Genomic DNA, 16,771 nt, shown 5'->3' with positions numbered 1-16,771 from the left:
CTCCTTGATCCAAAGGGCCATAACAGCAAAGCTTTTTTGTTTTTGTTTTTGTTTTTTTTTCCATAGATTTCCCTAAGTACAGGCAGCAGATCTTAAAAAATCTTAGCTCATAACCAGTTGCATGTGGAGGGTGTTAATGGTCAATGGACATCAGGAAACATTTACTTAAGCAATTGTTTTGGCAGCCAGACAGGAATGCAGGAGGCATTCTGAGCTACTGATCATTGCTGTGACAGTTCAATATGTGGGAAAGGCATTGGGAGTCTTGTAAAAGTGCAGGACGTGCCCTGCATCTTAGTCCTGTCATCTTGCATTTGTCCTAAACTTCCACTGTAAAGCAGTATGATTTTAAAAAAGAAAAAATATATTGCTATACCTATAATATAAAACAACATTCCAATGTACTCATACAGTAGATGGGCTTAACTTTCAGAAGCAATGTGAGAAATCAAACCCATTTTTAAAATGTCCTTGGTCATGTCCTATACAACTCACACAGGGAAAACAGATCTCAAAACATGGATCAACATCAGTCTGATAATATAAATGTTAGAGCAACCTCAGAAAATTAAAATTTTAGGGGTTCATAATGGAATCCAGGATGTACAAATGTCAGTACTTACAATGGTGTGCTAAAATCATTCAGGGAGAGCATGCAGCTCCTTGGATTTTCTACCTCAAAAAAACAAACAAAAGACAAAGTTATAACAAGAATTTGCAATTTCTATTTGCAATATCTTTAAAAGATATTACTTCAAAGTAATCAGAAATGTAGTATTTGACTCCTGATTAAATACATTTTGTTTCTGTGCACTAAAAATCACTTGGGGACATGAGGGAATGACTGAATAGCCCAAGAACCCTGCTGATGCTTAAATTCAAGCACACTTGCACTTCCCACTGATGGATCAACAGACATTGACTTTTCCCAATCAAACCCATTGTTCATTCCCAATGTTGGTAAAGCAATCTAATTTACATAAGAGGTTGTTTGTATTACCTATTCTGTAATTTTGTATGTGTCTCTGATGATACCTGATCCAAGAACTCTACTTCTTTCATTATAGTTATTTCCAGTTACATCTACTCTACCTTCCAGAAGAAGGTACAAGGATCCCAAAATAGATGGATTTGTCACAGCCCTGGGAATAACAGGTTTAATGACTGTCCAGCTCAGATCTTTAGGGTCAGGCAATCTCCAATGGAAGTGACTCTCTTTGGGTTGCCAGTTTAGAGAATAAAGACATGAGATGCTCAAAAAATATCTGAATTTCATATAAACAGCAGACACTTCTTTGTAAGTTTAACAGGATGTTCTTCCTTTTACCTGGCAGCCCTAATTCCCTCCACATTATGTTCCCACGTATCATGTGCACAAAAGGATGTCCCTTTCTAACATCCTGCTGAGAAGATTGTAGCTTGGGCAGATGAAAAGTCCAAGGAGAGTGCCTACTTCTGCACCTGTCCCTTGAAGGTCTCACACTTGAAGGATTTTCAAAGCAGTTTTCCCTGCACTTGCAGTTGGAAAGGTTTCCTGGTGGAGGGTTGAGGTACAGCAGAAGACAGCAGTGCATGGTGTCCACAAGACTTTCAGGACTGACTTTTCCAGTAATGCACAGCTCCCATAACACATTTACTATTATTGTTATTTTTATTAATTATTATTCATGTGTTGCTATTTTTAAGCAGCTGTTTATTTGCAAGAGACTGAAACTGGCAAGCATGCTTGGTTGCATCCCAATTGAAGATGGAGATTAGCTCCACCTTTTGAGATCTGATCCAATACTCCTATGAAAACAACTGGAGTTTTAAAGCTTCTATTCACACTTTTTTAAAACTTTCAGAAGGTTTTCCCCTTGGACCAGAAAAAAGCAGCTCATCTCTCATCTTCTTCACCTCCAGCACTAAAACACTCAGTTCACTCCCTTCTCTCAATGGGACTTTTACCCTCCACCAAAGAAACTCTCAGTCAACAACTTGCTATCTTTTTCCACCTGCAGAAAGTTCGAAGATAAAAGAAAAAAAATAATAACTAAGAAAAAAGAAAAAAAATCAACCACCCAGGGATACAGAGAGGTTTAATTATTGCCTGGAAAGCAACAAACACCTTTTCACAGCATCTTTAAGACTGATTTTCATAATTACTTACTGATTGAAACTGGGACTTGCAACAGAGTAAACTCATTTCCATATTAATATTAACTAATGATTAACATGGCTCAGGACCTAAGTTCAGGCTCTGAAAGCAAGGACTAGGTGGAAATTAAAGAAATTTAACCTATCAGTGTAAATTTGCTACTTGCCTCTCAAATGACTTTTCGTTCATTAACTAGCAAACAAACTTACATTGGCTCCATGATAACTCACAGAAAGAGGAATTCAGGCAGCTGCCAGGGGGCCATGACAATCAGGACCCCCCCCCCCCAGACTCACAGTCCCCTTCCTCCCATTTCTCCTCTCTCTGGCTCTCCTGCTTCTTCTAATGTTTGATTCTGCATATTCTCTCACTCTGTGCCCCTCTGTCTGTCTCTGTCTCTCCATCTGCATGTATGACTTCTCTGTCTTTGTGTGTCTCTTTCTACATATCTGCGTCTCAGTCCCTCTCTCGTCTTTCTCTTTCCTTCCAATCAGCTCACCTCTCACCTTCTGAGCCACACCTGCCTCCCTGCCTTCACTTGCCTCAGAGCTCTTGCTCAGTCCTCTGCTCCCTCCATGACCTCATCTATTGCTGTTCCTCTCTCCCACCCCACAGAAGCCAATGCTTCAGAGCAATAATTAACCAAATTAGCTAAGAGTAAATAATTTTTATGTTCAACCCAAGTGTATACAAATCATTAAACACGGCTGTGCTCAACCAAGCTCCCATTTGAAAGGGGGAAAAACAGCTAAAATTGTGCAATAATTTTCACTGGGAATCAAATTGCTTTAATTATACACATCTATAGGAAAGTGTCACATTGGACTGCATACTACCCTTTTAAAAAGAAAAGTGCCCCTTCAACTTTCACCATTATCTTAATAAATCAGTTCTGATTTCCAAGTCATACTCCATTTTTTTTAATTTGAATTTATTTTTTGTGAAATATACACAAACATAGTAGTGGTATTCATTCTGGTGTAGTCATAAATGAATATAACATGATTTTTCTCCATTTCAATCACCAGGACTACTTTCTTCCCTCCTCTCTCCCCCAGGTCCCTTTCCTCTACTCTAATGTCTTCCTTGTGTTATTTATTTTTTAATTGATGCATTATATTTATATATAATATTAGAATGCATTACTGTATATTCATACATGCACCTAGTACAATTGGTTGATTTCATTTCCGAGTTCTTCCCCTTTCCCTTCCTTCCTCCCTCCCCTTTGATCCCTGCTTCTAGCTGATCTCCCATCTGTTTTCACAAAATCACTTTTTTATTCCTTTTTTCTCTTTAGCTTCAGCATATGAGAGAAAACATTTGACCCTTGGCTCTCTGAGTCTAATTTATTTTACTCAGCATCCAAGTTGTACTTTTCTAAAATAATTCTTAAAAGATTTTTAAAATCATATAAGCTATCAAGTCAAAGTGAATCAAGGACCTAGGCATTAGATCAGAAACCCTGCACCTACTAGAAGAAAATGTAAGCCCAAATCTCCATTATGTCACTGTAGGAACTGAATTCCTCAACAAGACTCCTAAAGCACAAGAAGTAAAATCAAGAATCAATAACTGGGATTATATCAAACTAAAAAGCTTCTTCATAGCCAAGGAAAAAATCAAGACATTAAGAGGAGCCTACAGGATGGGAGAAAAATCTTAGCCACCTGCACCTCAGAGCACTAATCTCCAGCATATATAAAGAACACAAAACACTTAACACCAAAACAAACAAACAAACAAACAAATAACCCAATCAATAAATGGGCAAAGGAACTGAACAGGCACTTTGCAGACGAAATATGATCAGTCAACAAATATATGAAAAAAATGTTCAACATCTCTAGCAATTAGAGAAATAAATGCAAATTAAAACCACACTGAGATTCCATCTCACTCCAGTCAGAATGGCAGTTATCAAGAACACAAGCAACAATAAATGTTGGTGAGGATGTGGGGAAAAAGGTATACTCAAACATTGCTGGTGGGAATGTAAATTGGTACAATCATTATGGAAAGCAGCATGGAGATTCCTCAAAAAACCTGGAATGGAACCATCATTTTACCCAGCTATCCCACTCCTCAGTTTATACCCAAAGGTCTTAAAATCAGCATACTGCAGTGACACAGCCACTATAGCAGCTCAACTCAACAGCAAAACTATGGAACCAGCCTAGGAGTCCTTCAATAGATGAATGGATAAAGAAAATGTGGTATATATACACAATGAAATATTAGCCATAAAGAAGAATGGTATTATGGCATTTCCCATTAATGGATGGAACTGGAAGCTATCATGTTAAGTAAAATAAGCCAATCCCAAAAAATGAAAGGCTAAATGTTCTCTCTGATACGTGGATACTAACAACAAAGAGGTGAGGGAGAGAATAAAAGTTCATTGGATTAGACAAAGGGAAATGAAGGAAAGGGAGGGGGTGGCAATAGGAAAGACAGTAGAATAAATCAGACATTAACTTTCCTGTGTCTATATATGAATACACCACCAGTGAAACTTCACATCATGTACAACCACAAGAATGGGATCCTAATTAGAATAAGTTATACTCCATGTATGTATGTCAAAATATATTCTATTATCAGGTATATCCAAAAAATTTTTTTAAAAAATTAAATTCTTAAAATAACATAAGCTAATAAGCTTTATTATGGCTAATAAAGAAGAATAATTTTATAAAAATAATTTATTATTATTTTGATGGCTATTTTTGGAGTTGCTACTTGACACCTACCTCATTCTCCTGAAAACCCTTTAGTAAGTGATAGAGCAAGGCCAAACAAACAAACATGGTGATGGCTTTCAGCTCTCATTACAACTGAGTAACAAGTTAGGTCTACCTATTGGCATGTCACATGATTGGAAATGAAATTAGTGAATGCAAATGGCACTCAACATATTTTCTATAGTTTAAAATATTTTTAAAATATATTTAAAATATATATTTTAAAATATATATTTTAAAATATATTTTAGATACACCTTTATTTATTTATTGATACACCTTTATTTATTTATTTTTATGTGGTGCTGAGGATCAAACCCAGTGCCTCACACATGCTAGGCAAGTACTCCACCACTGAGCCATAACTCCAGTCCTAGAGTAAAATATTTTTAAAGTAAAATCTACTTACTTCACAAAGAAGATTCTATCTGATAGCTGATGAATGCTCTCAAGATTGCCAGTCTTATAGGAAATGTGTTACTCTATAGTTCTAACACACACCATACCTAGAACCTAATCCCCAAGAGGTTAGCAGGGGAACTAAGTCTCCTTAGTATTCATAAGGGGAGCAGTTTTCTTACTAATTATTCATTTTCACCAGCCTGAGGTTCAGGGTATGTTTTAGACAATTCTTTAGATATTTGGTTTAGCATGTAGAAAATGTTTTCCCAAGACTATACCATGTCACTGGTTTTCCATATATTAAATGGCTTTATTCAACCTTTCCTTGTGGGCACTAGAGTTTCATTGTCAAAACTTCATACACATTTACTTAATAAAATTGCATATTGATATTTGAGGGTGCTTGAGCAATTAAAAAGGAAAAAAACAGTTTTACTTTATGTACTAATTATTATGTCTAGTCACTCACACCAAGGACCAAAAATAATTAAATCAGAACCAAAAATGAAGTGGATAATTATTTTCTTATTTGTTGAACAAAATCTTCTCATTCATTATACATGTTTTTTACATATTCAACACCTTATTCAAACTCTAATGTCAAAGTAATATTAATCTGAAATAAAATTTAAGAAAACTCTTGTTTCATTATAATTAGATAAAATTGATATAAAATAGTCTCAAAGTGATTGATAAGAATCACAGATAAAGAGGCAAATATATCACTAAACTAGTAGAAGAGATGAAAGTATAAGAAATAATTTGAAGTGGTTACTTAAATTTAAAGTGGAAAACAAATTTTAAAATTTAAAGTGGAAAAAAAAGCTCACAGACAAGAGCTGAAGAATTAAAACAAAATGTATGTTCATAATATATGCAAGAAATGTAAAAGAAAATTCTCGGGGAAACAGAAAATCACAAATTCTTTTTAATAGCCATGAGTAAAAAAGAAAATGTGATTGTAGAATGTACATGTAGAAAGAGAGAAAAAAGACACCCAGTTCTATCCAGACAATGAATAGTGAATCTCATGCAGCTCAAAATATCAGAATTTGATCTTTGAAGATTGGTGCATGAGCACTTAGAAAAAAATCAGAGATTGTTAGGCATCACCATGGGTTGACCCAGGAAAATGAATGACAGTATACCCTCACTTCCTTTCTGAATGGAGCTCCCAATCTTGTTTTTTTGTTTTGTTTTGTTTTGTTGGGGTGTGCGCGTGCACATGCGCGTGCGTGCGTGCACGTGTGTGTGTGCATGTGTGTGTGTGTGTGTGTGTGTGTGTGTGTGTGTGTGTGTGGTTGGAGGAGGGGAGGAGTATCAAGGATTGAACTCAGGAGCACTAGACCATTGAGCCACATCCCCAGCCCTATTTTGTATTTTATTTAAAGACAAGAGTCTCACTGAGTTGTTTAGTGCCTCACTTTTGCTGAGGCTGGCTTTGAACTCGTGATCCTCCTGCCTCAGCCTCCAGAGCCCCTGGGATTACAGGCCTGCACCACCCCATCTGGACACCACAGTTACTCACATAAACTATCACCAGCAGCTCAATTTCCCATGGAACTACAACCCACCTTACCAGCAAACCTCCATCCTGAATCAATTTTTTCTAAAGCAACAGTCCTCAAAATTGGCTTAAATTTGTCACAGTCTTAAAACTCTTTTTATGCCACTTTCTTCTTTCCTAATCCGCAGCTTGTAACTTTTCTAGATTTAACTTGCAAAAGTGACACAGTATGTAACTCACAAGTAGCACTTAATCAATATTGATTGATTCATGGGTGAAAAGATGGATAAATGAATTGATGGAATAATATAAACTGGACTTCAGTATACCTACAGAGATTTGTACTTTTGTATCTACTTAGAAAAAACAAAGAATGCAAATTATGATGGATTTAAGCCCATGGGATGCTAGTGAAAGGTAGAGTTCATGACTTTATGTTTGGATTTGTCCTACTCAAAAGTAAGAATGAGGAGCTGGGGATGTAGCTCAGTAGTAGAACACTTGGTTAGCATGTGGGAGGCCCTAGGTTCAATCCCCAGTACTGAAGGAAAGAAAAAAGTAAGAATGAGGACATAGCTGGCATGGTTATTAAAAAATACAGTGCAACAAATGTGGTATTCCAGAAGTAAGATCCGAAGTCCTCACTAGACCAGAATAATGGTCCAAACCTTCCATATTTTTTCTTTTTTTCTTGTCATACTGGAGAACCCAGAGTCTCATGCATGCTAGGCAAGTGCTCTACTGCTGAGCTACATCCCCAGCTCACCTATAATCTTTATATACATACATGTGTACACATTCCCTATAAATAATCTTCATATTTCAGTATTTATATGTAATTTATTTAGCCTTTTATGTAATCTTTAGGTTTATAAACAGATATTTATTATATATTTAAATAGATATATGAAAGTTTGTATGTATACATTCATATATTTAAATAAGGACAAACATAAAGTCCTTCATTTCATTTAAGTCCTTTACTTAGATCTGAAAGCCCAATTTTAGACATGGAAACAAAATGGAATAAACAAAATTATACACATGAAAATACATATATAAATTTTTATTTCATTGCAAAGTTCAGTATCAAACGAGAGTTCCCTAAGAGCTAATGCCACTTTGTTCTACATCAGTAAAATGTAGTACATACATATGGCATCAAAAACTTGAAACATAATTTATTCCATATATAATTACACTTTGCATGTTCAGTGCAGGGTACCTACATATATTTAGAATAATCTGAATAAACCAGAACAAATTCCAAGAAAATTAACTTTTTTAGTCGGCTATTTCACTGCTGTGATTAAATGATCTGACCAGCACAATTATAGAGGAAAGGTTTATTTGAGGGTTCCCAGTTTCAGAGGTTTTAGTTCATAGAAGGTTGGCTCCATTCCTCAGGGCTCAAGGTGAGGCAGAACATCATGGTGGAAGAGTGTGGCAGAGGGAAGCAGCTCATATCATCAGGAAGCAGAGAGAGAGAGTCCACTTGCCAGATTCGAATATATATCCCAAAGCCACACCCCAATTCCTACCTCCTCCAGCCATACCCTACCAATTCAGTTACCACTCAGTTAAACCCTATTAGGGGATTAAATCACTGATGGGGTTAAGACTCTTACAACCCAATCATTTCTCCTCCAAACCTTCTTGCATTGTCTCATGTGAGATTTTAGGGGACACCTCACATACAAACCAAACAGTAACCTCACAAAACTAATGGGAAAAGTCTGTGTATTAATCATTGTTATATCTGTCCCCATACTTAGTCCAGTGACACTGCCAAATACTCTAGTTTGACACAACTCGTGTTTTCAAAATGATCAATGTTTGTCATAAAATAAACACTTTGTAGAAATATGTTGTCATGAAATAAATAAAGACAAACTCTCTTTGTATCAAGTTTTTAAAGATTTAAGACCCTTCCATTTTGCTTTATTGAGTCCCTTGTCTAAGTTATCTCTCCTGATAGCCTGAAAGCACTTGTTTAAGAATAGGGTATTCTTTCAAAATAACTAAAAGATATTATAGTACCTCAGTTTATATAATTTTTATAAGGAAATTTTTGCTAAGTCTGGTTTCATATGAACTATATTGCATGAAGGAACTAAGAGTATTGACAATATTAACAAAGATGATTTCCACTCTTAACATTCTATGAATACTTCTAACCCTCAAAAGAAAAGAAGTTTACAATGGAAATGAACGATCCGGAAAAGCTTATTCAATCATATTACTTAAGTGCACATTGCTTTCATTCTGCGATAAGTCATAAGTCATTGTGACCGACTGGTCAGCTAGAAATTATATCTGAACCATTCTTAGAAAATCAGTCCACTTGCCAAAAAACCAATATAACTGCAGGTACATCTGTTATGTGAATGGCTTGGGCTTGATTTGGGCCCCACAAAGAATGAATTCATATATTTCTATGTTACAAAGTCTTTTTTAAGGATATCACCTGTTATCATCTATTTCCATTGCAGCAGGTACATCATGGTAGGAGCACATGGAAGAGGAAGCCCGCTCACCTCATGACAGCCAGGAAGCAAACAGAGATACAGGAAGGTGCTGGGGTCGTAATATCCCCTTCAAGGATCCAACCACAGTGATCTTAACTTCCTCCCACAGACCTCACCTCCTAAAAAGAGTCCATCACCTCTGAATAGTGTCACAGGTTGGTGACCAAGACTTTAACATATAGACTTTTTAGGGACATTTAAGATCCAGACTATAACACAATTATTTTGATTTTTTATTTTTCAATTCTTTTTATTGAACCAGTTCATGTTTTGAAATAAACACTCTTAAAAGGTTAATAGCTACAGAGTGAAGCAGACTGCACAATTAAAACCAACCAGCAAACAAAAAACCAGGAAGTCGTTAATAGACAAAAGAAGCTGTCAGAAATTTACTTCCTCTATTTATCCAAAATGAATGCTTTCCATAAATTTTCTACCATCTCCACTGAAGCATAATATTTCTAAACCATAAATACATAGAGTGCACTCATCCAAGGAAAAAAATATTAAGATTAGACGTAAGAATTTTAATTACTTTGCAGAGTCATTTGTTCATATCAAGCACATAAAGGTAAGAAGGTATACAGGAAAACATTACTAGATCAAAGCGCTGAGCTGTGAGTTGCAGGAGACAACTGGCAAGCACTTGGCAGGCATGATACCAACCCTCCCTCCAGAACCTGTACAGACACAGAAACCCAGCTCTTCCCACTGCATCCAGACACAGCCTCAATGCAAAATACCAAGGGGCCCCTTCCAGTCTGAAGTAGAATATATTAGCCAATCCAGAGTGGGACTCAATAAATGTCTATATATAATAGAAGGTGAGCTAATTGCTGGGAATATTCTCTCTCTGTGTTTGTTAACACTATGTGCCAAATGGCTCTCCTGGTATTTAAAACAGCATTCAAAGAATTTTGAACGTGCACAGGAGCACACTTATAATATGCCAGGTCCTATTCTACATGTTTTGCATCATTCTATCTCTTAGTCTTCACTACATTAGATGCTGATAGTATACCATTTTAAGGCACAGGAAACTGACTTCAAGAACTTAAGTAGCAGCCAGGCTTGTTGGAACATGCCTGTAGTCCCAGCACTGAGGAGGTGGGAGGATCCCTTGAGAAGTTCAAGACCAGCCTAGGCAACAGAGCAAGAACCCCATCTCAAAAAATAAAAAAAATAATAATAAAAAAAAAAGATGAAGAAGAAGAAAAAGTTAAATACCTTCTTAAAAGATATCCAAGTAGTATTATGTGGCAGCCCTATCTAGTTCTCATTTCAAAAACTGTGCTCTTAGACACTACGCTGAACTATCTCCAGAGCCCTTTGTTCTCAAAGGCAAATTATCTGTATTATAAAACTACTTACCTTTAATAGGAGAATTTCACAGACTCCCTTTGTCCTCCAGTCTCTTGACCCTAACACGGTTACGCACTACTGTGAAAATCCCCTAAGTTGTCCACACGGTAACACTTTGTTTAGCCATTGCACATGGTTCCAACCTGAAACCTCTAACATTCTATTTAAATTTTATTAAATACTGTTGTATATAATCAGAAGAATTTCTTCACCTACATGACAAACTTTCAGGAGGATGTCAGGTAGTAGAGCATACAGAAATGATCTTGTTCTTACATTGTTAAAAGCAGAAAGGGTGCCACCATAAAGAAGCAGGAGACAAAGCAGTGTGACTGGGATTTGCTCATGGACATTAGAACTTTCCCTGTAAACACAGGTTCAAAGGAGAAATTACTAACCACGCCAAAAAGACAATAGCATGCTCACATGGTTAAATTTTGAAACTAAAAAATCAAAAATTTTCAAATCAAGGAGCATTTACTATATTCATGTATTTGGTCATGTTACTCTTCCTGTCAACATAGTCATACCCTGGGATGGTGAAACCCAGCCTACACTGAACACAGAACACAAGAAACCAGGATGATATCCCCAGGTAACCTTGGTTCTGAGCACTAAAGAAAGAAAGAAAGGAAGGAAGGAAGAAAGAAAATAAACAACTCTGGAAGAATTTTATGGTCAGTTGTTTTCTAGATGTCTTAGAAGGTTCTAGAAGCCATCCATCATCATATAGAAGAATGCACTCAAGACACACCTAACACCCACAGAAAATACAGCAATTCAAAAGGTGGAAGATAGGGGACATGGGGCAGGGGAAGCCAGCAGATATAAACCCTGTTCTTAAGAAGGTTGAAATGTGGGCGAGAGATGAGAGGGATAAGAAGCCAAAGCATTAAATTATTTATCTGTAAAGAGAGATGTGGGACAACCATTACCACCTACCTAATGGTGGTGCAGAATTGCCAGTCCTGCCAATAAAGCAGCAGTTTTTAAATTCTCTTGGCCCAAGAATCTCCAGAGGCACATGTTTAAAATGCAAATTGCTGGGCTTTGTTTCCAAAGCCTCCGTTTCAGAAGATACAGTATAGGGCCCAGAGATGCATTTTTGAAAGCACTATATGTGATACAGATGTGGTGGTACTAGACTGAGAAGCTATGGAATTTCCTTTCGTCATTAGGTCCCAATTCTACTAGCTGCCACCAAGTAACTACAGAAGCTGTCTGTGGTGAGACTCCACAGATCAGGAGGATTTGCACAATCTGCTTGTGGAAGAAGCATATTAAAACCATTAAAGAATGGTTGACTGACTTCTCCTTTCTTCACACATCTGTAACTCTAAAAAACTACAGAAGAAAAAGAGAGCACTAGTTAAGTATTTTCTTTCTTGCTAAACTCAATTGCTATAGATCACATCTTAACTTTACTATTGTTCTTATTTCTGGTACTTTTTTTGTTGCACATCAGAACCAATTTCAGGAAGCTTGCTTTTAAGTCTAAGGTACACACACACATATATATATATATGATTTCTTAATATTCAAAATGAATAATAAAACATCTCTCTATATCTCCTGTTAAAGTTGGGGTTGTACATCCCAAAAATACGTATGCCAAAGTTCTAATCACTGTGTACTTCAGAATACGACTATATTTGGAGATGGGGTTTTTTTACATAAGTAATGAAGTTAAAATAAAGTCATTAGGGTAGACTTTAATCCAGTATGACTGGTGTCCTTATAAGGTAAGGAAATTTAGGAAAGTCATTTACAGAGAGAAAATGATAACAAGACATAGAGAACATGACCACCCACAGGCCAAGGAGAGAGGTGGTGAACAGATCCTTCTCTCATAGCCCTTACAAGAAACCAACCCAGCCAGCACCTTGAGCTTGGACTTCTGATCTTCAGATCTATGAGAAAATACATTTCTGTTGACCAAGCCCTCCGGTCTGTGGCTTTTGCTATGGCAACTCTAGAACACCTCCCCAGATAGAAAGAGAAGCAATCCTATTTCATCTACACCTTCTTTAACACAGCATCTGACTCCTCTCCCCTTGTCCTGGCTCTGAAGAGGGGCCAGGCTTGCTCAGGGCTGACACTTGGGAGTTGAGAATGAGAAACAAGAAGGAGGGAAAAGAAGTATTCAATTTCAAATTTATTGCTTCCTGATACCTGAAGCCCAGGGTCCCAGGACTCCTCAATTTCCTGGGGCTTCTTTTCTCCTCCTGGGTCTGGAGGGCAGATGGGGTCTGGGGAGGCGAGGGCTGCAGTGAAAGTCTAATACTCACATACCGAAAGCTGGTTCACTTTTCCCCTTGCTTTCCTTATCAGGGAAAAGTGGATGACTGCTTTCATTTTATAGACAGAGCCCACTTTGGTACAAATACTGATAATCTGTTTCCACTGGACAACTCACACTGGGGAAGTGTTGGGAGTATAGAAGTGGGTAAGCACATTCTAGACAGGTAATTTTGGAAGAAGAACATGGATCACATTCCACCTTGGTCAGAACACTTCATCAATCAAAGGTACCTTCGTGTGTTGAAAAGGCCCCTGCCTGAGAACAATTTCCTGGTAACATTCTGGAGTTTGATGGAGCTGTTTCTGCAGGCCCTCTCTTCCACTGCCTCATTAACCAAGAGGCTCTGATGGCCTAACCTCCCTTTATGGGCAACCTGGTCCCCACAGATGAGCCAACTATGCAGAGGAGTGGCCCACCGCCCTCTCCCACTTGTCTGTGGATCACTCTTCTTCCATATCATTGGCAGAAAATTTGGGGAAAGGATAATGCTTTGAATCACAGACTTTAGAAAAGTTACCTCAACATGAAAGAGTTCAGCAACCTCTTTGCTGTAGCAATATTCCGTAGCACAAAAGTACTTTCTGGGTTCTACAAATGCGTAACAGTTGACTCCCACAACGTCAGTTCCTAAAAAGAACTGACTGCCCACATCCACATCCTCATTGTGAGAATATTCTAAAGATTTCTGAACACAACTAGACTTGAAACCAGTAGCTAAAAGTTAAGAAACTACTTCAAACAGTTCCACGCTTCACAAGCACAACTTGTCAATTAACGAACTCAACTTCCTCAAAGATAAAGTGAGAAAAAAATATGGAAAAAAAATAACAATTCTATTGAACCACCTCGTCCCATTCCAATGATAGTATGGGCCAAAGTCTTCCCTTCATCTTTTCTTTGCTCAGGGTATGAGTTCCTCTGTATGGATTTTATCATCAACTCAGGGTAAAAAAAAATAATAATAATAAGTTGAGTGGACATGGTACACCAAAAGGTCAGTGGTCACATAAAGGCATTTTTAAAAGGTATTTCCTAGCTCTGTGCACTGAGCAGACCTAGAGTGACCCCATTAGCATGGAGCCTACTAGCACCCTGATCTGGGGTTCTGAATGCATTTTCTGCAAAAAAGGAACCAGGGCTTCTTAGAGAGATGCCTGATTCCAGATCTGGGATGGGAAACATAGAAGATGAACAGGGGGCATCTGATGACACCAAAAAACAAGGAACTCTCAGTCACAGGGGCTCAACTTGAGGGACAACTAGAGTGTCAAAAACAATAATAATCGCCAGGTACAGTGGCACACACCTATAATTCCAGCAGCTCAGGAGGCTGAGGCAGGAAGATCATGAATTCAAAGCCAGCCTCAGCAACTTAGCAAGGTTCTAAGCAACTCAGCAAGACCCTGTCTTTAAATAAAATATTAAAAAGGGTTGGCGATATAGCTCAGTGGTTAAGCACTCCTGGGTTCAATCCCTGATATCCCCCCAAAAAATAATGATCATAATTCATATTAACATAACATATTAAATAGAAATCATGAACCCTAGTGAGACTCAGAAAAGGGTGAGAAAAGTTCTTTACAGAATACCAGCAGCTCAAAGCAGAAGAGAAAAAAAAAAAAATTACAAAATCTCCATTGTGCAACTTCAGTGGAGTAGTTGATGCAGGCAGGGATCAAAGAAAGCTTAAAAACTGGATTGAAAAGTTGTGGGGAAACAACATTTTTGCACTTTGCCAAATACCACCCCACAAACTCATGCTAATTGCAAAGGAAAAGCATGTTTTCATGGTGGGAAGATCCAACGGTCGTCACTAATGGTCAACCACTCAACATCAGCACATACTGAAAGATTAAAACCTTAGCCATCTGAAGTTCACAGCCTCACCAATGAGGTGAAAGGTTTAACCTGAATCTGTTCTTGACTGTACATGCACTTTAACAGTTTATGGGAAATACAGAGGACGGAAGGATACATAAATGACACATAAAGAAACCAACAAGAAACCCACAATGGGGGGCATCCTCCAAGGAAAGGAGCCTAGATTTTCCAAAAAGTTAAAAAAAAAAAAAAAAAAAAAAAGTTTGCAAGCTGTTACAGATTAAAAGAGATTAAAGAGGCATGGCAACCAAATGCAAAGTAGGAAGCTTGTCTGCATTTCAATATGGCAAAAAAAAAAACTTAAAAGACTTTTGAAGGAACAGGGAAATTGGAAAATGCACTAGATATTAAATGATAAAAAACAATCACTGTTCATTTTCTTTTGTGTAACACTGTATAATGGCAATCTAGGGAAAATGTCCTAATTCTTAAGGAGATGCATTCTGTCATAGTTAAGGATGAAATGCTATGATGTCTGATATCTAGAGAAAGAGAGAGAAAAATGTTTACTGGTAGAGCATGCAGGCATGGGATGCATCATGCTCTCTCCTTTTTTAGTAACTGCTCTGCAGTTATGTCTGCCCTACTGTGCCATTTTATTCCTATTCAAGGATACTTTATCCAGTGTCCCAGACTCTAGCCCCGAGACATGTTTCAATATTGTCTTCGTTATCTGACAGCAGGAGCATCTTCACCATGTGCTGCCGCTGGGTTTCCTGAACAGAGACACAGCCAGGTGCAGCCAGGCAGTCAAGGGAGAACTGTTCCACACCCTGAATTCTTTATTTCCTGCAGGCAATGGGGTAGAAAGGGAGGCCTGACTGATGGCTCTACCCAGCCAGGTTCGGCTGAAAAACATTTCTGGCTGCCTTACCAAGGGGTAATTATCAACCATACAATGAAAGTCTACCCAACCTGGGACCTCCACTGAGACATGAAAAGCCCCATAGGACTTCAAATGATAACAATGACAACCATAGTTCTTGAGGTCTCACCAAGGACCAGACACTGTTCTCAGTGCCTTACACATATCCTAACTCATGGATTTCCACATGGGGTTAATCTTTACCATATTATGATCAAGTACAACTATCAAGAACTAAACAAAACACACACATACACAAAGGCAAAAATAAAAATTTGTCATATAATTCACAGGAGTTAAGTCATCTTTGCTTGAAAATACAGGAATTAGCAGGGGGAAGGAGAGGCATGCTCACTATTTCTCTCCTAAAAATCATGAATGCATGCTCCCCCCGAATTCTTGTGAGTCTAGGCACCCAAAGCCATTTATCATGAGAAAGAATGTATCGTAATCAAAATCCCAGCTTGCTTCCTGACATGGGTTCTGCCTACCATTGCAATCAAAGCAAGAGAAGTGAAGATCTATGACCTCGTCCAGCCATCCTCCCGGGGCACCCCTAATTGGCTATGCTGCCAACGCTCATGTCTCTTTCACACATTACTAATAGAAAATTCAAAGGACTAGACCAGATGTTTCCCTCCTCAAAATTACTGCATACGATTATTAGGGATAAAAAAAAAATAAGCTTCTAATACCCTGTGGAGATAGAATAAAGAGGGGTGGGGAAACCTTTCAACATCCTATGTTTAAGAGCAGCGAATGAATTACATGAACATTTATGGGGGGGCAAGTGAGGAAAGCCATTCAGAATGCAACTCCAATACTGAACTACACAATAGCCACACAGAAGACAGCATTTTTCATTAATAAAATAGGAAGGCTACACAGGGATTTCATACAACAACAGGAAAGGATGAACTATCACTACAGGCAACAACATGGATAAAACTTCAAATAACATTCATCAAAAAAAAAAAACCCAGACACTAAAAAACACATGTTCTGTGACTATATAACATTTATTTATTGGACATTTTAAATTT

The 16,771-nt window shown here is 37.7% G+C and overlaps 1 protein-coding gene across 10 annotated transcripts in view; it reads right to left on the bottom strand.

The window, feature by feature from the left end:
* Lypd6b (LY6/PLAUR domain containing 6B) overlaps nucleotides 1-16,771 on the bottom strand; it is a 190,007-nt gene that overhangs the window by 135,003 nt on the left and 38,233 nt on the right. For all 10 annotated transcript variants that reach the window (XM_047547354.1, XM_047547358.1, XM_047547356.1 and 7 more), the window contains exon 2: nucleotides 624-672. The gene's annotated coding sequence lies outside the window, so the exon portion shown is untranslated. The remainder of the gene's footprint in view (nucleotides 1-623; nucleotides 673-16,771) is intronic.

The sequence above is a fragment of the Sciurus carolinensis genome, chromosome 3 (genome assembly GCF_902686445.1).
Source record: "Sciurus carolinensis chromosome 3, mSciCar1.2, whole genome shotgun sequence".
NCBI classification, from domain to species: domain Eukaryota; kingdom Metazoa; phylum Chordata; class Mammalia; order Rodentia; family Sciuridae; genus Sciurus; species Sciurus carolinensis.
Note: the sequence above shows the minus strand (reverse complement) of the source record. Positions and strands in the feature narration are given on the sequence as shown.